This window comes from Phocoena sinus, chromosome 16, assembly GCF_008692025.1.
Source record: "Phocoena sinus isolate mPhoSin1 chromosome 16, mPhoSin1.pri, whole genome shotgun sequence".
NCBI lineage: Eukaryota > Metazoa > Chordata > Mammalia > Artiodactyla > Phocoenidae > Phocoena > Phocoena sinus.
In genome coordinates, this window is record NC_045778.1 from 1,742,859 (window position 1) to 1,764,821 (window position 21,963).

Genomic DNA, 21,963 nt, shown 5'->3' on the forward strand with positions numbered 1-21,963 from the left:
ATCACCCGTTGGCTATTATGACTAATGCTGCTGTGAACATGGGTGTACAAATATCTGTCCAAGTCCCTGCTTTCAATTCTTTTGAGTGTATACCCAGAAGTGGAATCGCTGGGTCAGATAGTGATTCTGTGTTTTATACACCATTTTACAATCCCACCAGCGATGCACAAGGATTCCAGTTTCTCCACATCCTTACCAATACTCCGAATGAACGTGAAGTGACATCGCATAGTGGTTTTGATTTGTATTTCCCTAACAGTCATTAATGTAGACCGCAGAGCGTTTTTGCATGTGCGTATTGGCCTTCGTATACCTTATTTGCAGATATGTCTATTTAAGCATTTTGCCTATTTTTAAATCGGGTTGTTTTAATTGTTGTTGAGTTGCAGGAATTCTTTATATATTCTGGATATTAACCCCTTATCAGATATATGGTTTGCAAAAATTTTCTCCCAATCCGCGGGTTGTCTTTTCCCTCTGTTAATAGTGTACTTTGATGCACAAAATTTTAAACTCTGATGAAGTCCAATTTATGTATGTTTTCTTCTGTTGCTTGTGCTTTCAGTGGCATAGCCAGGACATTGTGGCCAAAGCTAATGTTATGAAGCTTTTCCGTTTTCTTCTAGGAGTTTTATAGTTTTAGCTCTTACAGTTAACTCTGATCCATTTTGAGTTGATTTTTTGTGTATGGTGTAAGGTAAGGGTACAACTTCATTCTTTTGCATGAGGGTATCCAGTTTTCTCAGCACCATTTGTCGAGAAATCTGTCTTTCCCTTATTGAACGTTCTTGGTACCCTTGTGCCAAGGTTTGTTTATGTGAAAGGGTTTATTTGGGGGCTGTCTATTCTATTCCACTGATATGTATGCCTTTATGCCAGTATCACACTTATTAAAACTACTGTAGCTTTGCAATAAGTTTTGAAATCCGGAACTGTGAGTCCTCCAACTTTGTTTTTCTCTGTCAGATTGCTTTGGCTGTTCAGGATTCCTTGAATTTTAAGAGGAGTTTTTCTATTTCTGGAAAAATATCATTGGGATTTTGATAAGGATTGCATTGAATCTGTGAATCACTTTGGGTAGTATTGGCATCTTACAATATTAAGTCTTTTCAATCTGTGAACAAAGGATGTCTTCCCGTTCATTTGTGTATTCTTTAATTTCTTTAAGCAATGTTTTATAATTTTCAGTGTACAAGTCCTTTGCCACCTTGATTAAGTTTATTCCTAAGAATTTTATTATTTCTGATGCTATTGTAAATAGAATTGTTTTCTTAATTTCCTTTCTGTATTGTCATTATTACTGTATAGAAACACTACAGATTTTTGTATGTTGATTTTATGTCCTGCAATTTTGCTGAATTCATTTATTAGTTCTGACAGGTTTTTGTGTGTAATCTTTACGGTTTTCTACATATATGATCATGGCATCTGTGAACAGAGATAATTTTACTTCTTCCTTTCTAATTTAAATGTCATTTATTGATTGATTGATTTTGCTTAATTGTTCTGGCTAGAACTTCCAACACTATTCTGAAAAGAAATGACAAAAAATAGGCATCCTTTTCTTGTTCCTGACCTTAGTGAAAAAGTTTTCGGTCTTTCACCATTGAATATGATGTTAGCTGTAGGTTTTCATATATGGCCTTTATTATGTTGAGGAAGTTTCTTTCCATTACTAGTTTATTGAGTCTTTTTATCATAAAAGGGTGTTGAATTTTGTCAAAAGTCTTTTTCTGAATCAATTAAGATGATCACACGATTTGTTTCCTTCATTCTGTTAATATGTATTACATTAATTGATTTTCATATGTTGAGCCATCCTTGCATTCTGAGAATAAATCCCACAATCCCACTTGGTCACAGTGTATAATCCTTTTAACATGCTGCTAATTTTGGTTTGCTAGTATTTTGTTAGGGATTTTTACATAATATTCAAAAGTAAGTGTGTGTAGTTTTCTTTTCTTGTAATGTCTTTGTCTGGCTTTGGTCTCAGAGAAATTCTGGTTTCATAGAACAAGTTAGGAAGTGTTCCCTACTCTTCAATATTTCAGCACAGCTTGAGAAGGAGTGGTGTTAATCCCTCTTTAAATGTTTGGTAGAATTCACAAGAGAAGCAATCTGACCCAGGGCTTTTCTGTGTTGGAAGATTTTTGATTACTGATACAATCTCCTTACTAGTTAGAGGCCTATTTGTATGTCCTATTTCATCATAATTCAGTCTCGGTAGGTTGTGTGTTTCTAGGATTTTGTAAATTTCACCTAGGCTATTCAATTTGTTGACATACAATTGTTCCTACTACTCTCTTATAATCCTTTTTATTCCTATAAAATAAGTAGTAACGGCCGCACTTTCATTTCTGACTTTTGTAACTTGACTTTTCTTCTCTCCTCTTTTCTTCCTAATCGATTTAGCTAAAGATCTGTCAACTCTGGGCTTCCCTGGTGGCGCAGTTGTTAAGAATCTGCCTGCCAGTGCAAGGGACATGGGTTCGAGACCTGGCCTGGGAAGACCCCACATGCCACGGAGCAAGTAAGCCCATGCACCACAATTAATGAGCCTGAGCTCTAGAGCCCACAAGCCACAACTACTGAGCCCACAAGCCACAACTACTGAGCCCACATGCCACAACTACTGAAGCCCGTGCGCCTAGAGCCCGTGCTCCACAACAAGAAAAGCCGCGACAATGAGAAGCTCGCCCACTGCAACAAAGAGTAGCCCCGGCTCACTGCAACTAAAAGAAAGCTCGTGCACAGCAGCGAAGACCCAACACAGCCAAAAATAAATATAAATAAATTTATAAGATTTGTCAATTTTGTTCATCTTTTTCAAGAACCAACTTTTGGTTTCACAGATTTTTTTCTATTGTTTTCTATTCTCTATCTTATCTCCACTCTAGTGTTTATTACTTCCTTCCTTTTGTTAGCTTTGGGTTTAGTTCTTTCTTCTTTTTCTCAACTGTAAAGTTAGGTTGTTGAATTGAGATCTTCCTTTTTAAATGTGTTAACGGCTAGAGATTTCCCTCTTAGCACTGTGTTTGCTGCCTCCCGTAAGTTTTGGCCTCCCATAATTATGTTTTGTTTTCATTTTCATTTCTTGCAAGATATTTTCTAATTTCACTTGTAACTTTTTCCTTGACCCATTGGTTGGTTGAGAGTATTGTTTAATTTCCATATATTTGTGAATTTTCCAGCTTTCATTTTGTTATTGACTTCTAGTTTTATTCCATTGTGATCAGAAAAGATATTTTGTATGTGGCTTAACAAAAATAGGTACAGGGCTTCCCTGGTGGCGCAGTGGTTGAGAGTCCGCCTGCCAATGCAGGGGATACAGGTTCGTGCCCCGGTCCGGGAAGATCCCACATGCCGTGGAGTGGCTGCTCCCGTGAGCCATGGCCGCTGAGCCTGCGCGTCCGGAGCCTGTGCTCTGCAGTGGGAGAGGCCACAACAGTGAGAGGCCTGCGTACAGCAGAAAAAAAAAAAAAAAAAAGAAATAGGTACAAAATAATTTTGCTAATACCACTCACAAATTATTGTTATCCAAAGAATTTTGTCCTGTAGAGATGCAAATGATTTATACCTTACAGAAAAGAAGACTTCAAAAGTTATTATTCCACTATAGAACATTAACCAATTTGTATGGAATTTTGTAATCTTCTTCCAGCATTCTTTCTGTGCCTATAAATACTTCTGTATCTCCCATAGTCCCTTGAAACAGCTCTCTCAGTTCACTGGCTCCTTCAATCATGAGTTAAATAAGTCTTTGGCTTGTGTTTAATCTAATAAACAAACAAATAAATAACTCTAACAGAAAATTGGGATATAATTAGGTCAAATAAAAATGTTTCTCAGAGACAGGAGTAACTTGTTCATATTTGGAGAAGGGGAAAAATCGAGGAGAGAAAGGGGCTAAAAGTGGGATAAATGAGACCTCACGCACAGGCAGAGGTCTTAGCCTTGTGGAGCCAGGGTGTCGCCCATTTTCTGAGCCTGGAGAGAAGGAGAAAACAGGTATGTGAAAGGGAATCGAGTGACCGTGACAAATCAACTGTAGCTTTTGAGGCTGCTGACATTGTTCTGCATCTCATCATGCCTTCTTTTCAGAACCCTGGGAACTGGCAACCACGACCAAAATAACAGTACTGGTCAGAAGCCAGGTTGAGCCTTGAGCACTCTGTGGTCAAGGGGTGGTAACCCTTCCACAACTCCATCCATTTGTGCTGCTGGCGCATGTAACATGTCACATGCCGTGATCTGCTGATAGAGAAGACATGGCTGAGGTACGGCAAGGTAAAATATGTCAGCAGTTAACACAGGATTCTCCAAGCACAAGAGCAGGCGTTCAAAGTGCATTTACTGTGGATGAAGCCGTTGACTGTTTTATCTCAAACAGAAAAAAAGATTAAAAAAAAAAAGAGACTGGTGTTTGCAAGCTTATCTAAAAGAAAACATTTCTGCATATGTAGTGAGAATTTTAACATGGACCAATAGGAGGGCTGACCTTTGCCCTCACCCCCTGGTGGGTAATTTCTAAGCCTTTGGAATGCCCTACCAATGAGTGGGGCATTTGTTGACCTGGAGTTTTGGACTGCACCGGAGTGTCTAGCAATGTGTTGATGGTGGGGGGCTTTTGAGTCATACAGTATCAGCTCAACCTCCAGAAGGTTTAGAGACTGAGGCCAGCCACGCGGACAGTTGACCCTGGAGCTCCAATAAAGGCTCTGGACACCAAGACCTGGGTGAACTTCCCTGGCTGGCAATATTCCCCGCGTACTGTCACACATAATTGCTGGGAGGAGTTAGCACTGTTCATGGCTCCATGGGGAGAGGAGACTGGAAGGCCTGAGTCCGGAGCCCTCCCTCCTGGACTCTGCCCATGTGCTTCTCCACTTATGTGTTTTTAATCTACATCCTTTTGCTGTTATAAACTGTAACCATGAGTATATCAGCTTTCAATGAGTTCTGTGAATCCTTCTAGAGAATTACCAGACTCAAGTGTCCAAAGGGAAGGTTGTCTTGTGAACTGTGCTCCCTAACTTCTCACTACTAGAGATTAAACACATGGACACAGGTCATCAAGAAATCTTGATTAAAAAGCATAGATAGTAGAGGAAAAGTATCTGAGCCTTCTGATCAAGACTGCAAAGTTAAATTAGAATCCCTGTTGGTGGGGTTTGGGAGTGGTGGAGGTGGGATTAAATATGAAAAATATTCCCTCATGGGTCCTCTGAAATTCAGAGGCTGCCTAGATATTCCTTACACCACATCCCATTAGTCTTGAAAGCTGAGGGCACATTTACAAGGCCCTAGCAAAGGTAAGTGAGTGTCCCAAGATCATACCTTTACTGACAGAGCTGCAGAATCCACTCCTTCATTTGCCTCATTCACATGGAAGAAAATATATTACATTCTGTGAGAGCCACCTGCTATAAACCCCAAAGATGATTCCGAAGAATACTATTGTCTATGGTCCATGATAAAGATTTTTGAAAAATAATTTCGATGTACAGGATGTTCAAATAGCAATAAAAGCACAGCACAAGATCCTGAGACCAATGGCCAACATCACCCTTCATCCCTCACCATGACTTTGAAATGCACTACGTAATACTCATCAGTTCTGTTGTGTGATGCCTCTCTCTGCAATGGATGGCTGGTTGGAAACTCTCCTTTAGCTCTTCCCTTTTCCTGTGCAGATTCTTTGTCTTCTTAAAATAGAAAGGTGCATACAGAATACAGTGTAGAAGGAGAACGATGACACATGAATGCTTCGTGATCCATCTCTTGGAGGTCTGCGACTCAGATTTCACCTCAGGATAAAGAACTTTCTGGCAAATTAAAATGGACCAGAAATGTGTTTGAGGGCTCTACCAGAGAGACTACGGAAGACACTTGTTGGGGACTCAAGCATTAGTGGAGGATAGATGAGATCAGCGGAGTCACTTAGCCGTTAGGAGAGAGGGCTCTGCAGTCAGTTGGACGAGGGCTGAGAACCTAGCTCCCCGCCTGCCTCCACTGTGCCCAGGGGAGCCACCTGCCTCTGTCACCTCAGCTTCTGAGCCTGAAAAATGGGGCTGGTAACAGCACCTGTGTCATAGGGTTGCTGGGAGGACGAAGCAAGATGCACACTGAGAGCTTCACAAGCCCTCCATAAATGCTAGAAAATTTCATTTATTTTATGCCTTTTGAAAAATCAGCAGAAGCCTTTTATTAAAGACAATCTGACCAAAGGAGCTTGAACAAGTAAAGCAGATAGACGAAACCAAGGTGACAATCCTCACTCTCTAGAAAAGTAGGGAAATCTGAGCAGGCTGCCTTTCATCACATCTGGATAAGATAATAGTCCCTGTAAACACTTCCTACTTGGTCAGTGTATTAGACAGAACAAGGAGCCACCAGCTTCTATAGTAGACAAATTCAAACATCTCAGTATTTACAACTCAGCCATACAAAAGAATGAAATAATGCCACTTGCAGCAACATGGATGGACCTAGAGGTTATCATACTAAGTGAAGTCAGTCAGACAGAGAAAGACAAATACCATATGATATCACTTACATGTGGAATCTAAAAAAATGGTATGTATGAACTTATTTACAAAACAGAAACAGCCTCACAGACATAGAGAACAGAAGTGTGGTTGCCAAGCGGGAGGCGGGTGAGGGAGGGATGGATTGGGAGTTTGGGATTAGCAGATGCAAACTCTTATATACAGGATGGATAAACAACAACGTCCTACTGTATAGCACAGGGAATTATATTCAATATTCTATGATAAACCATAATGGAAAAGAATATGAAAAAGAATGTATATAGATGTATAACTGACTCACTTTGCTGTACAAGAGAAATAAACACAACATTGTAAATCAACTCTACTTCAATTTTAAAAGTCTCAGTATTAAAAACAATAGAAGTTTATTTCTCACTCAAACAAAGAGGGACTGTCCTCCCAGCATGAGTCAGAGATACCAGATCCCTTCACCTTGTGACACGGCCATCGTGACACATAGCTTCCAGGACACAAGGAGAAGGGAAGGGAGGGTTTCCTTGGAGAAAATCATTCCCTGCGTGTTTCACCTTCACTCTCACGATAGCACTCACTCACAATACTCCTGACACCGGAAATGTAGGTTCTCCACACATCAAGAAAGCCTGTGACACCAGCTGGGTGTCCGGCAATTCAGTTCTGACCCTGTCTACCTGAAGTTTAGCATCAGACCCCACAGGTTAAGGGCTCAGTCCCACAAGACCGCCTCCACTTCAGATGCCAAGAACCCGTAGTTGGTCCCCAGGTGACCCACACCTTCTGTTCGACTTGGCTGCAAATCAGAGGTTCCCATGAGCCCCTCCTTGGATCTGATCATTTGCTAGAATGGCTCACAGAACTCAGGGAAACATTTGCTGGTCTGTTATAAAGGAGATAGGGGCTTCCCTGGGGGCGCAGTGGTTGAGAGTCCGCCTGCCGATGCAGGGGACACGGGTTCGTGCCCTGGTCCAGGAAGATCCCACATGCCGCGGAGCGGCTGGGCCCGTGAGCCAAGGCCGCTGAGCCTGCGCGTCCGGAGCCTGTGCTCCGCAATGGGAGAGGCCACAACAGTGAGAGGCCCGCATACCGGGAAAAAAAAAAAAAAAAGAGACAGTAGAAGATATGAATGAACAGCTAGATGAAGAGGCACATAAGGCAAGGTCCAAAAGGGTCCCGAGCGCAGGAGTTTCTGTCCCTGTGGAGTCGACGGGCACCACCTTCTTGCACGTAGACGTGTTCATCAGCCCGGGAGCTCTTAGAACTCCACAATCTGGGAGTCTTTATACAGGCTTTATCATATAGGCAAGATCAATCATTAAGTCCATCTCCAGCTCTCTGTCCTTCCCGGAGGATGCAGGGGTAGGGCTGAACATTCTAACCATGATTAGAATGGCTTGACCTTTCTCGTGACCAGCCGGCATCTGGAAGCCATCCAGGAACCCACCAAAAGTTGCCTCATTAGAACAGCAGACATGCCTATTGCCCAAGAAATTCCACAGGATTTAAGAGATCTATGTCAGGAACCAAAGTCAGAGACCAAATATTAGAACAAAGGATGTTCCAAGTGTTCTTACCACTTGGGAAGTTACCTGGATTCTAGGAGTTCTGTGACTGGAACCAGGGACAGAGATTATATACGTACATATATATTCTATAATTTCAGAGGGATGGAGGAGACACACCAGCTCGTAACATCCGTGGCCGTGAGATCTGGTCACATGAACTCAACCAACCGCAGAGGAAAATGTAGAGGAGCCCGTGGGTGTTCGCTGAGCACTGTGTCTGCCAAGGTCAGCCACCTGGACCTGCAAACGGGCTCCTCTGCACGGCTCCATCTGGAGCCCCTCCGACTGCTGTCACCTGGGCGAGCACCGACTTGTCCCTAAACTCAGTGCAGGCCTTCGGTCCTCCAGCTGCTGCACTGCCTCTCACAGGGGACACCCAGCCTTTGGGAACCACCTTGGCGTCAGGGCTGTCCCTCTCCCTGCAGCCCACGAGGGCTGAGGCAGGAATCGCCAGAGACGGCTGAGCCCCCATCGTGTGGCTGGCACTGGTGTAGGAACAGATGTGACAATGTGAACAGAACCCACCCTCAAGGAGGACGTAGCTGCTCAGGCAGGCAGGGCGGGTTTATGTGTGCTTTTCAATCACACCACACTGTGGTTTATTTAACAGCTCCCCAGTTATTTTTCCCATGAATTGCCAAAACGTTTCTCCCATACTTAAAATTTTTGTTTTGTTTTGTCTTGAATATTTATTGGAATATAGCTGATTTACAATCCCGTGTTAGTTTCAGGTGTACAGCAAAGTGAATCCGTTATACATATATATCCACTCTTCTTTTCATATTTAAAATTTGAAATCCAAACTTGATACTCCTCTTGGTCGGTATTTTATTCATTGATCTGATCTACTTCATACTTTATATTTCGTATTTTATGAAATAAGAAAACTACTCTCTATGTGCTCCACCTGAGGTATAAACTGAACAGCATGGTCTGAACGAGAAGGGGCGCCAGGTTGGCAGGACCTGCCCTTGCTGAGCCAGCGCAGCCCCCAGCCACCTCTGCGTGCTTTGCATGACAGTCACAAACCATATGTTCCACCGTCAATCCCAGGAGTTTTCTGGGAAGCAATGCCAAGCAGACATACAGTTTCTTAGGATCTATTATATTTTCCTTAAAAGAATGTGTGTCTGATTCTAATCTTTTTGTCATTTCTACTATTCTCAATGAGGCCTTAAAAATAGCCCAAAAAAAAAAAAAAAAAACGGTTCCAAATTACATCCAGGAGCATCTTCAGAAGACCCAGCTGTAGATTATCTGGGTCTGGGGTCTGGGTGGTTAAAGCATCTTGCTCTGCCCTGGGTTGTGCTGTTGCCTAAAAGGACAAGACAGAGGACGGTGAAGCAGAGGGAAACGGATTTCCATTAAAACGCGTGAGAACTTCTCTGGGGGCATAAATTCCCAAAATGGAGTGCTGGAGCCTTCCCACCCCAGGACCTGTTACAGCTCCAGACGTTTCCCAACCTACCAGCGGGGGTCCTCAGGGACCAAAATTTCCCGTGGGGCCCTGCTTCCCTCAAGGGCTCAGATGGCTTCCCCGGGCAGCAGGCCACCTGGAATTAGAAGGCAAATGACATCATGGCCAGATTCAGGCTGGGGTATCTGTTCCGACCTCCCCAAACTTCAAGTTCTGTATGACCCGCTTGCCAAGGCAGGCATCGTGCGTCACATTTATAAATAGCTCCAAACATCTCTGGAGGGGCCAGGGGCTCCTGGGCACAAAGGAAATGGCTATCCTTCTTCAGCGGTTGCTTCGCATGAAATAAAAGCATCGAACCAAGCCCATACAGAACCGAGGATGTTCAGATCAACTCCCTTCTGAAGTTAGATTTGGTGGGTTTGACAACAGTGGTCAGCATCGGACCGGAAGTTTTCTCAGAGGTTAGGGAACTAAGTTTGGGGTGTGTGTAATAACTGAGATGTTGAAAAGAAGACTTAGCTCCCGAAGAGGCTGACGGCTTGATTCTTTTTGAGAAGCTGGAACCCGGTTCTCCACTTTCTGATCTGACGCTATATTCAGACTGGTCCTCTCCGGCATCTCGGCCAGGCGGGCAGACTCAGCACCTTCTCGCTGATGGGGGCTGAAGATCCAGATCCGGTTTCTCTGGAGAAACAAAGGTGGATTTGACTGGGGAATTTATCTCGCCTGCCCCTCGGCCCTGCGAGAAGCGAGGCACACCTGAGCCGGAGCAGGGTGGGGAGGGGCCGGGACTGTCCCCTGTAGGCCCCCAGGGAGGGCACGGCCACCCTGCCGAGGGGTGATGCAGGAGCCGGGCTGGGTGAGGGCAAGGTCTGCAGTCCCCAGAGAACAGTATCCATCCAGTGGGGACTTTCAGGGCCACCTCCCTCGTGGGGGCCGGAGGAACAGTGTTGATTTCTAAATGAGCGCCTGAGATTGCGTTCCTGCCAGTAGGTCAGACAACTGGGTACACTGGGCCGGTGGATACCAGCCAAACCGCATGGCTTTCTTCTCTTGGAGCCCCCTGACCCTGGCCCCTCTGCTCCCACTACAGTTAAATCGTGATGGCCACCAGCTTAACGACCTTGGTTCCCAAACCCACAGCAGGGGTCCATGAAAATACCTTTCCCAGGTCTGTCCGTCGTAACCTGAGGGCCCCATAGGGCTCTGGTTTCCACTCAGAGTTCAGAAACCTGAGCCTTCAGACTTCAGCAGGTCCTTTGAGCAAACATGCTGTGTCCCCCCATTTCCCCTTCCGACCACCACACAGGCTGGAGAAGGAGGAAGAGCATCCCCCAGCCTCAAAGGCTGAGTTCCCAGATGTAAGTGTGAGGACCTGCCCTACAGCAAGACTCAAGGCAACGAGGGACCCCAAGTACCTCTGTGAACAGCGTTCCACGTCCGAGTGCCCCAGGCCTGTGATGGCTTTGAGGTCAGCTCCAGGGTCCCTGCTGCCCAGGTGATGCCCAGGAAGACTCAGGAGTCCAACCTGGACCAGATGCCCTGGGTCTCAGCGCTGGAACCAGAGCTCCTCCAAGGCCAGGTGCAGGTCTGATGATTCTAGTACCGAGTCCAGCGTGCGGGGAGCTTTTCCCTACACTGCCAACAAGCAGCACTCTGACGGCAGCCGGGGGTCCTACAATTCAGCTCGGTTCTGCCGCTCTCCACCCGGAGACGGCATCAGGTCCCGCAGGCTGAGGACTCAGTCCCACAAGACTGCCGCTACTCCAGACGCCAGCTGCAAATCCACCTGTGCTTCTGACCAGCTGCCTGTAATTTGGAGGTTCCAAGGATACCCTCCTGGGGTTTGATTAATTTGCTAGAGCAGCCCCCAGAAGTGAGAGAAACCCTTTACTTACTAGATCACTGGTTTTTTGTTTTGTTTTGTTTTTTGCGGTACGCGGGCCTCTCACTGTTGTGGCCTCTCCCGATGCAGAGCACAGGCTCCGGACGCACAGGCTCCGGACGCGCAGGCTCAGCGGCCACGGCTCACGGGCCCAGCCGCTCCGCGGCATGTGGGATCTTCCCGGACCGGGGCACGAACCCGTGTCCCCTGAATCGGCAGGCGGACTCTCAACCACTGCGCCACCAGGGAAGCCCTGGATATTTTTTAAGGTCAATTTTCCATTTTATGTAAGACTATACTAACCATTTCGCTAATTGTGCCAAGTATTTTCCCCGCCAATTGTTTGAAAATGAACTTGATGGCTGGGTTCCCTCAGTCCTGCCGCCACCATCGCAGACATATGGCGAACTCTAGATCCATTCAGGGCACCAACCGGGGCGTGAAGGGTAGTGGGGGAACTGCCCTATGAAGAGCCAAGCACCAAAGTCTGCAAGGATCTCTCCGCCTGTGCAAGCGCAGCGCTGATGCATGCCAAGGCCATCCTCTCCAGGCGGGCAGCCACGCACTGCCGGCTGGTGCTTCCACCAGGACCCACTCCTAAAGGCTCCTCTGCGTAAGGCCTTACAGGGGATCCTGCGGTGGGGGGGGAGGGGGCAAAACCTTAGGCAGGACATAGGAAGTTTTCCCGCTCTGGCCCTGCCTGCCTTTCTCTCCTCCCCTTCCCCGGCCCATGTCCATCGTCAGCGCCAGCAGTGCTGGCTGCTTCCCGTTCCCTGAATGGGAGGGACCTTCCAGCCTTGGTGTGTTTCCCTATAAAACTCCTGCTCGGTCTCCAGGGCTCCATCCAGGCACGGGGGGCTTCTAGAAGCCTCCCTCCCGCTGCGCCCTTCTCACCGCACTCATCACAGGGCGTCTAACCGGCTGGCTGTCTCTGCACTTCTCCACGCCCGCACCTGACAGGCACCCTGCGTGTTCGGAGGAAGGGGGTAGGAAGGCGGCTCGGAGTCTCCAGGGATCTGGTGCTGGGGAACCATGCTTTCAAAGTGCAAGTCCTTTCACACACGAGGGGCACCATCACTGCTATGGGAAGTGGTGGTAACATTAGGGTTGTTATTACGTCTACGTTAAAATGAAAGTGGAAATCATCCGTAGGTCCACGCTGGGCAGGCAGACAGCCTTCAGGGAAGATAAAACCATTGGTCAAGGGTGAGACTTCTCACTTGACCAGGGAAATGAATGTATGAAGCAAGCATGGTGTAATTACGCTCTAATTACACTCTCTTTCTAGGGTTTCAGCAGCCACCAGGTATGAGTGCCAAGGGGACCACACCATCTACTCACGTGATCAGATTTGTACATGGTTTGTCACCTGCGTCTTTCAGGCGTGGGATCCAGTTCATGTTCTGCTGGGGGCTGGGGCAGGGCAGGGTCTACCGGGCTAAATGCCTGTCTCTACCCCGCGGGAAGGCGCATCTCCCGGGAGGTTCTGCGTCCACCATGGAGGGTGCCGGTGCCACCCCGAGGCGGCATCCTGGGTTGGCAGCCAGGGTCCTGCTGACCAGCTCTGCCGGGCTCACCATCCTCACGGCCTCAGCGATGGCCCAGGGGATTCCCCTGTGCTGAGGGCTGCTCCATGGAACAAAGTGGGGGGAGCATCCTTCCCCACCCTGCCCCCCTCCAGTGCTTTCCTGGGTGATTTTTCTTTTATGTGGTATTCCCCTCGAGGAGGGCTTCTTTATGCCAGGATCTGAAGTGCTACTTATTGGAGCCATCCCACGAAGACGATGTCCTATTTCCAGGACTCGGGAGGCCAAAACCTGGAGGCCCAGGTGGAGGAGACTGTGCAAGTAGCAGCAGCACAAGCCCATGGGTCATTGTGACCTCGGCTCTGCCCGGCGAGGGGCTGGGGGGCTCGGGGGGCCAGGCTGTGAGTCTTTCTTCTCCTGGAGCAGCTGCTCACCAACGTCTGCCCGCACAGGCGTCATCTGGGACTTTACTGTGGGTGCCAGGTGTCCTCCCTGGATTCTGTTTGGAGCCCAGTCCCTCCCCCCTACCCCCACCTCCACCTCCCTGGGACTCTGATGCCGACGGCTTGAGGACCACACTGGGCTGAGAAATTCCTCTGGGATCTAGAGGGTCAGCACTGAAACTGTGGTCCACAAACCAGCATCCTGCCTCACCTGGAGTGTGTTAAAAATACAATCTCAGACCACCCAGATCTACTGAATTCGAACCTGCATTTTAATAGGACCTCCAGGCAATACTCGACACCAAAAACTTGAGACACACTGACCCGACTGTGGGGGAGGGAGAATTGAGGAAAAGGCAGAAAGGGGGTCCTGCAATATTCAAAAGGAAACCCAAGTCACCACGGGAAAAGTTGGAGGTATTTGGAGGCACAATGTCGCCCCCTGGGTGTGAATTCTCAGTCAAGGAGGCAGATGGAGAATTGTACCCTGCCTGCCACGGACAGGGATGCATGTGTCGCGTGATCCACATGGGTGAGCAGGGATGCTGGACACTCATTGTCAAGCACGAACACACTCAAAGACCAAAGCCTGCCACTTGGAGATGGGTGACATTCTCAAGTAGCATAAAAAGGAAAGTGCAGGTAGATTTTGCTTTTCGTTCCAAACTCACTTGTTTATTTGTGTTGGAACACACATGTCCACTGGCATCCCCTTACACCCTAAGGTCTAAGTTTGTTTGGCTGAGATCCATCCCCAGCCCAACTATCAATCTTGGGGCCCATCAGAATAGAAGCCCCCAATGTCTGTGACCCCATTACCCTCCCCCACCCAGCCTCTGAGCATTTGGTGAGCTCATCAGTCAAGTGTATTTTCTGAAGATTGCAGAGGGCTCATTGATTTCACTGGCCCCTTTCCCTCTATCTCTCTCTAGCCATCCCCATTCCGCCACCAAGCAAAGCAAGTACCTCTGGTCTTGTATCAGTTTGGGAATCCCCTTCTGCGGTTTCATTATACCCTTGGGATTTCATTCTGTGGACACATGCTTCCAAAGAAATACCTAAGAGAACTTGCCCTAAGAGAACCTTCAATGAATAACATGTCCTCCACCCGTGGCATTGGATAGCCTGTCTTGTTAAGTCTAAAGCTCGGATAAGATGACCCGAGATAGATCTTCACTTATTTCTCAGACTACAAAGAAGATTCACTGCCCAAGTCTAATTCTTCCTCACCACGTCTGTCCTCCCACTTTAAACACTAGGTTCCTGATAGGGAATCGGGACTAGAGGAAGAAAAAGTGCGAGTACAGGCTCCAGGGGGATCCCAGCTGAGGCTGTTCTGTGGCCTTAAGGACAGATCCCAAGGTAGCCAAATGGACCTCTGGCCTAGGGCCTTCCCAGAGTCTGATTACTGCTACCTGGGGCCATTTTTGTGGACAGAGGTGTCTCTCGAGGTCACATCCAAAATGCACTAGACCAGGACCTTTGTGCTGAGGAGAACCTAGGAACACACTTCACCCCTCCTCCATCTGTGCCCTAAAAGAGTGGTAGAGGGCTTCCCTGGTGGCGCAGTGGTTGAGAGTCCGCCTGCCAATGCAGGGGACACGGGTTCGTGCCCCGGTCCGGGAAGATCCCACATGCCACGGAGCGGCTGGTCCCGTGAGCCATGGCCACTAAGTCTGCGCGTCCAGAGCCTGTGCTCCGCAACAGGAGAGGCCACAACAGCGAGAGGTCCGCGTACCGAAAAAAAATAAATAAAAAATAAAAGAGTGGTAGAGCCTGGAAACGGGGGCCGCCCTCCCCCGCCCCAGCCTGCCAGCAACAGTGAGTACCAAGTAGCTGCAAGCCTGCAGTCAGGGATGCACACGGGTGTGGGAGACAAGGCTAGGGGACCAGGAATTCTCGCGCGGTGTTTGGCCTTCTCTAAAATAATATGGTGTATTCTTCCTCTGCAGGGAAACTCTGGAAGCAATTTTTTGCAAATGAATTCGAGGAAAAGAGCTCGACGGAGCACAGTTAGGCCTTCCACTTAGGATGACTTGCAAGGAAATAGGCCACCCACAATCTGTATCCATTAATAGCCCTCCGTTTTCTCGGCCACAGAAGGAAGGCGCTCCCACGCGATGCGATGCCATCATAACTTCCAGGAAGCATCTTTCTTTTTCAGCCCGGAATATTTGTTTTTTCCATTCTGGTTCGAATCTCTGCGGGGAATTCTGAAATGCACGAGACACACACACAGAGAACAACAAAGCATGTGGAAAAAAGGAGTTTCTGCGTCTCAGGCAACACTTTCTCAACCTCCTTGTGGAGAATAGACACACCCTTCCCCCAACACTTATCAACGTCTATGCCCCATCGCACACCCCCGCCCCAGTGCTTTAAAGGAAGGCTCAAAAGCAGAGTGTTGACAGCCCTGAGCGACCCCTGCCCTGTGGCAAGCAGTTGGGACCTTGTGTCAGATGAATCCGGATCAGGGAGACATCTGACGACCAGTTCGCCGAGGGTGGGACTGGAAGGGGACTCATCTTGCATCCGTTGGAGTGAGATGCTCCCATAGTCTTTTTCTATCCCGACCTGTCCCGCTGCCCTGTCTGCACCTCTGGGTTGCGTGAGGGTTACTCACGCACAGGAGGGGAGAACGCTGGCCACCCTGGCTCCCGCGCGTGCCCGGAAAGCTCGAGCGAAGCGTAGGTGGTGCCCGCGAGGGGCCGAGGAGAGGATGCGCTCCGCTCCGAGGACGGAAACCGCGGGGAAGGGGCGGCAGGGAGCTCCGGCCGGCCAGGTGAGGGACACGATCGATCGAAGGCGGGAGGCTGTGTGACCAGGGCGGGGCTGGAGGAGATGCTGATTCAGCCTCCAGGTGTGCCAGGACCAGGCTAATTAATCCCCAGCCCTCCTGGCTGTAACTTCAGCCCAAGTAAGAATGACCTTGGTAATTTTAACTCTTTATACACCCACTCAATCACTTACCACCAGAGTTCTTTCTACTAGTAGGACAACAAATTACACGCAACCCGCCTGCTCAGGACATGCTGCCCGGGCCGGGTGCGGGTAAGTTCTGCCCCCACCCACTGCACCCAGGGATGGGTAGAAAGACAGATGGACAAGTGCTGAGGGGGTGGACGGTGGCGTGGGTGGCTGGAAGGCTCAGATGAGGAGAGGGGAGGAGGGTGGAGAGAGGCGACAAGGAGCAAGCTTTGCCTCCAGCAGGGCTCAGAACCGTGTATCTGCAGAATTGGGACAAGCCACCTGGGGATGAAAGAGCAGGATGGAGCATCAATTACAGCCTCCCTTTGCACTGCCTGCTGACATGCGACAGAGGCCTGGGACTGTACTGCGCGCTGGTCTAGCGAGATGCTGCCCTCCCCTGTGGAGGGCTAGGCAGAGGGCCTGGAGAGGACCACAAACCCCGAGCACCTCTGGCGCTGGCCAGCCTCTGCATCCCTTCCCGGGTGTATGAGTGGGGTGGGCTCCGTGTTCTCTGAGACCATTCTAGCTTTAAAATTCTTTGATTCTGGGTCTAAGAGATTTAGTATCAATGGATGATTCACACTCAAAGCCTAGAGGTAATTGTAGGCTAGGTGATTCCTCATAAAGAATCAAAGTGGCAGGTAAGTAAAACAGTTCTTTACCCTCAAAGTTCAGCATTAGGCAACATTGCTAGCGGAAAATATTGTTGAAAGAAATCTGTCTCTGCAAAGCCAAATCAGATCAGAAGGGAATGAGAAGACAGTTGCCTCCTCAGGGGGAGAGCAGCCTGAAAGGAGGAGGACCCCGCCAGCATCTGTCTTGCCTGTTTCTGGCTTGTGATAAATGCTCCATCAGTGTTTGTTGAACTAAATTGACACAAATGAAACATGCCAAGAGATTTTGTTAGTGCTTGTTAGAGATTGTTAGTTATCCCCTTAAATCATTCCCCTTTCTTACATCTTTATAGAACTGCCACTTTTTTGAGTACATGCCACTCAGAATAAAAATTACTTTGCTGTGTCACTCTTAAAGCAATGCATTTTGACCAAGATTCGCCCAAGGACATGTAAATAGCAGTATCACATGGCAGCCTCCAGGAGCTTTCCACAGAAGACAGCTAGGCATGTCCTTCGTTTTCCTCCTTCCCACTAGCCAGAATATGGGTGTGATGACTGGACCTGGGCAGCCATGTTAGACCAGGAAGTGACTATGTGAAATGAGACCATACACGGCAAGAGAAGAGTCCTGAGTGCATGGCCTGTGGAGTTGTGGAGCCTACAACTCCAGTCCTGGACTGTCTATTCCCAGGGTTTTATAAGAAAGAGAAATACTTTTCTATCTCATTGAAGTCGCTGGTATTTTGTCTCTCATGCCAAACTGATGCATGATGCCTTTGGTGCCTAGAAGTCCCCAGTAGTTTACTGAATGAATAAATGCCACAGCAATAATGTTCACTATAGAAAATTAATAAAAATGAGGAAATATAGGCAAACTATTTTCCTATAAGGATAAAAGAGAAACTTTAAGACTCATCTGAGTCCTGCCTACAGCTAATAACCAATAATTGGGTATTCGTTGGAGTGAAACAATTATTTTACTAAACACCAAAATACCTTACACCAAGCTTCGCTAGGATCTGTGAGCTCAACCATGAGAAAATGAAACAGTATTTTTCCATGATCATGTTTACTTTTGTCTTGAGCCCCTATTTTCTCCCAAGAGCAAAAATAATCTTGGTATTTCCAGACAAACTCTATTAATGACTATGGAGCCATTTCAGGATTTAAGTTCAGATGTTTCTCCCCCGCTCTGCCCTAGGGATGGGTCAAGGCTCTGGGGGACCCAGGTAAGTGCTGCAGCTGTGAGGAGAAGAAGGTGCTGGCCTCAGTCCATCTCTGCCCACCTGGCCCCTTATTCCCACGCCTCTGCATCCCCCGCAGCCTTGCTATGGTCCTGGATGCCAGATTCCCAGTTCTGTAAGCAGCTACACCCCCTCACCAGGACCACGAGGCTCCCCCAGCTCTCTCAGCACCTCTGGGACCTCCTGGAGTCTCAGGACCTTTCCCTGATCTACCCTGAGAGCCATAGCCTTGGCCACGTACAGACCCTGCTTAGATGATGCTCTGAGCCCTGGTCCATGCTGGCCATTTCTTAGGGCACAGACCCCAGTGCTCGGGGGTCCTCCCAACTTATCAAAGGGTCATTATCATGGCTCATTCAGCCTGGACGCACCTGACACAGAGTTCCTTCTCGGAGACCCTCAGCATCAGTAGCCTTCCCTACTATCCTACCCTCTGAAATTTGGAGAAACTCTCCTCCCTGTAGCCCAGAAAGGGCCTTCCTCCCCTCGCTCTGTGGTGGAGAGAATGGGCTGGTAGGTGTTCTTCCAGTTGTCATTTCCAGGTAGACATCATGCACTCAGCTCTTCATTCTGATCTTTTTGATCCTCCCCCAAAGGCCAGGTTCTTGTCAGTTGAAATCCTTAGTTTTCAAGACATTACCTCTGCTATGGTTTTCACAAGCCTATTTTATTTAGAGTCAAGGCTAAGATTTTGACTCCATTTTTTTATCTCTGGACTTAGCCTCTAATGTTAAAAAGAAAGGCCACGGGGTAGACAGGAATACCAAAAGTAAAAATGATCAGTTAATATGTCAAAATGTTTTCTTATGGGCTTCCCTGGTGGCACAGTGGTTGAGAGTCCGCCTGCCGATGCAGGGGACACGGGTTCGTGCCCTGGTCCGGGAAGATCCCACATGCCGCGGAGTGGCTGGTCCTGTGAGCCATGGCCGCTGAGCCTGCGCGTCCGGAGCCTGTGCTCCGCAACGGGAGAGGTCGCAACGGTGAGAGGCCCGCGTACCGCAAAAAATATATATATATATTTCTTACTACATTAATATAAACAGATCTACTGTGTCTCAGAAAGTGTTCAGTGGGGAAGCAAAAAAAAAAAAAAAAACCCCAAAGAATCACAAAGAAACCAAGCTCTCCTGGAACTGTAAATTCTGTGGAACCGCCCCACCTCTGAACTTTTGGTGTCTATCCCTCTTTCAGTCAGTTTTCTATCACTTGCTGCTGAAAGTGCCCTAACTGACACCAAGGCATTCTGTCGTGCATTTGCCTTTGAGGCTTCGTTCACATCATGGCACAATGTCCTCTTTAAGAGGACTCACAGGAGGTAATTACCTCTGGCCTCACTTTTATGAAGAATCGTGCTTCTGAGCAACTGGCTTGGTTTTCTCCTTGGATGCCATGAGCACTACTGTAGAATGGGCCAGGGATTCGTTTTACTCAGGTACGGTAAGACACGCAGACGTGGAAATATCTGTCACGAAGGAAAATTTTTTGTATATCCACAAGTCCCTAGAAATAAGAGGCAGATTATTTGTCTGCCTAGATTTGTCTTAGCTTTCCACCCTCCATGGTCCAGTTTCTTCACTTATTTGTTTTTATTTTATCTTTTATAATCTTGTATAAATTATCATAAACCTTTTCTGGAACAAGAAGGTGTACAAAACCAAACAAAAAAAACCAATAAAAAAACAAACAGCATTTCAGCCTCCTGCAAGGATTTGCATACAAATCACTATGTGAATGAAAGCCTACAGCGATTTCACAAAAAGCAATCAGAACTCTACAAATGCCCTGCAGCTCTTAAAAGAGGCTCGGCAGCCGAAAGAGGAACGTGACCTACTACTGTCCTGGCCACCATAGGTATTTATTACACACTTAATTAAAACACCTCTGCCTTGGAATTTAGCAGAATGTTTGGGGTAAAGGAGGATTTCCTTTCTTGAAGAGCTCTCTGGAGAAATGGGAATGTGTTCCTTTCCTCTGGATACATTTCCCTATAATAAGCAAGTAGAGGTCTTCGGGTTAATCCAGTTACACTTAAAACTGCCTCAAAAATAACATTCTTTCCAAAGGAAAGCTCTTCTTTGGAGCACCTAACAGTTGGAGGCCTTGAAAGGACCCAGTCATAATGATTGGCAGGTGTTGGAAGCTTTCTTACCCGTTATCACCTGGGCATGACCAACAGGCTCTTTAACAGCGACCGGGGCCACCTCGCACCTGAGGAAACAGGCTGGGGCCTCAGAGTCCTGCACTTGGAGAGGTGGAACCAGCATCAGAACCCGGGCATCTGTGCCTTTAACCACTAGGTAGCTGCCTGGGTACAAGGGACAGCTGGGACTGTTTTAGTTGAAAATGACAGAAGCCCAAATCAAACTAGCTGAAGCCAAACAAAGGTGGGAAGGAAGTAAATTCCCATTAGTCAAGCAATGGGAATGGATGCGGGCATGACTGGGTCCTCAGACCCGATCCGAGCGCCTCCACCTGTCTCTCTGTCTCCCAGCTCCCTCCCCGGGCGGGTCCTAGCCGCACAGCGCCACCCCCCGCCCCCCCCATGTGGCACGCCCCGGCCCCGCAGAAGCAGCCCCCATCTCTGCACTCCACAGACCTATCTGGGCGACGACTGGACCATTTGGATCACGGACTCATCCAGGACCAAATGCTGCTTCCAGCTGATCCCGGGTCAGGCGCCCGGTTCCGATTGGGCGGGCGGGCGGGCGGGGGGGTGGGTGGGTGGGTGCACCACAATGTGATTGACAGTGCAGGGCAGCATCGAGGGCCAGTCCCCAGGAGGACAGAAGGGTGTGGACAGACGGCTGCCAGAAAGCACCCGCCAGCCTCAGCACCCGTTCTGCGCCTGCGCGGCGCGCGCAGCACTTCCGCCAGGTCTGCGCGCAGCCGTTCTCCTTCTCCCCACGGAAAGGTCCACGCGGGGGATGTCAGCGCTCAGGTCCTCTCACTGAGGCCGAACGGCAGGGACGGGACAGGTGCTCTGCTAGCGACCCCCTGCTATGGTAAGAAGGCTTCAGTTACCGTGTAACGCAGGCGTGACACAGGCAGCTGCCACAGGACCATGGGGACCCTTAGAACCCCGGAGCTTTGACATTGAGCTAGAGACACACTGATGGGGCGGCCCTCCCTCCGTCAGAGCTGACATGCCGCTTGCAGGGCTTCCTCTAGTGAGGGCGGCCTCCCGGGTCCAGGAGCCCCGATGGAAAGCAGACACACAGTTGGGGCGAGCACAGCCCTGGATTTGCAGGGCAGAGGTGGTTTCAGACACGTTGTGGCTGGTCCAGGGATCAGGCCATATGCATCTCCATGTTTCTTTCCAAATACATGGATGCGTACAAATGGCCCTAGGTGACGGGGACTGGGTTCAAAGGTCACCAAACTCCTCCAGCAACATCTTGCCCACCTGCAGCCCCAGGGCTAACACTTTCTCAAGGAGATGAAGCTGAGCGCTGTCAGTTGCATGGATTACACAGTGGGCTGAGAGAGGCAGCCCCGTGGAGTTTCCAGGCTTCCAGGGAGGCCGTTGCTGTCCCTTGAGCCTTGATGCCAGTTTCACCGTGAAGGAGGGTGCCAGCCCTGGGATGGAGCCATGGGAAAGCAGGCACTGGGGCTCTGGGGCCCCTTAGATGTTTCACATGGCTCTACAAAAAGCGACATGTGTGGCTTTTCAAAACTGTGAGATCAAATTCATTGAGTCTGTCAAGGGAAGGTTCAGAGGCAAAAAGTATTTCAGGATGAAAAAAATGTTTTTATTTGCAAAAAGGGC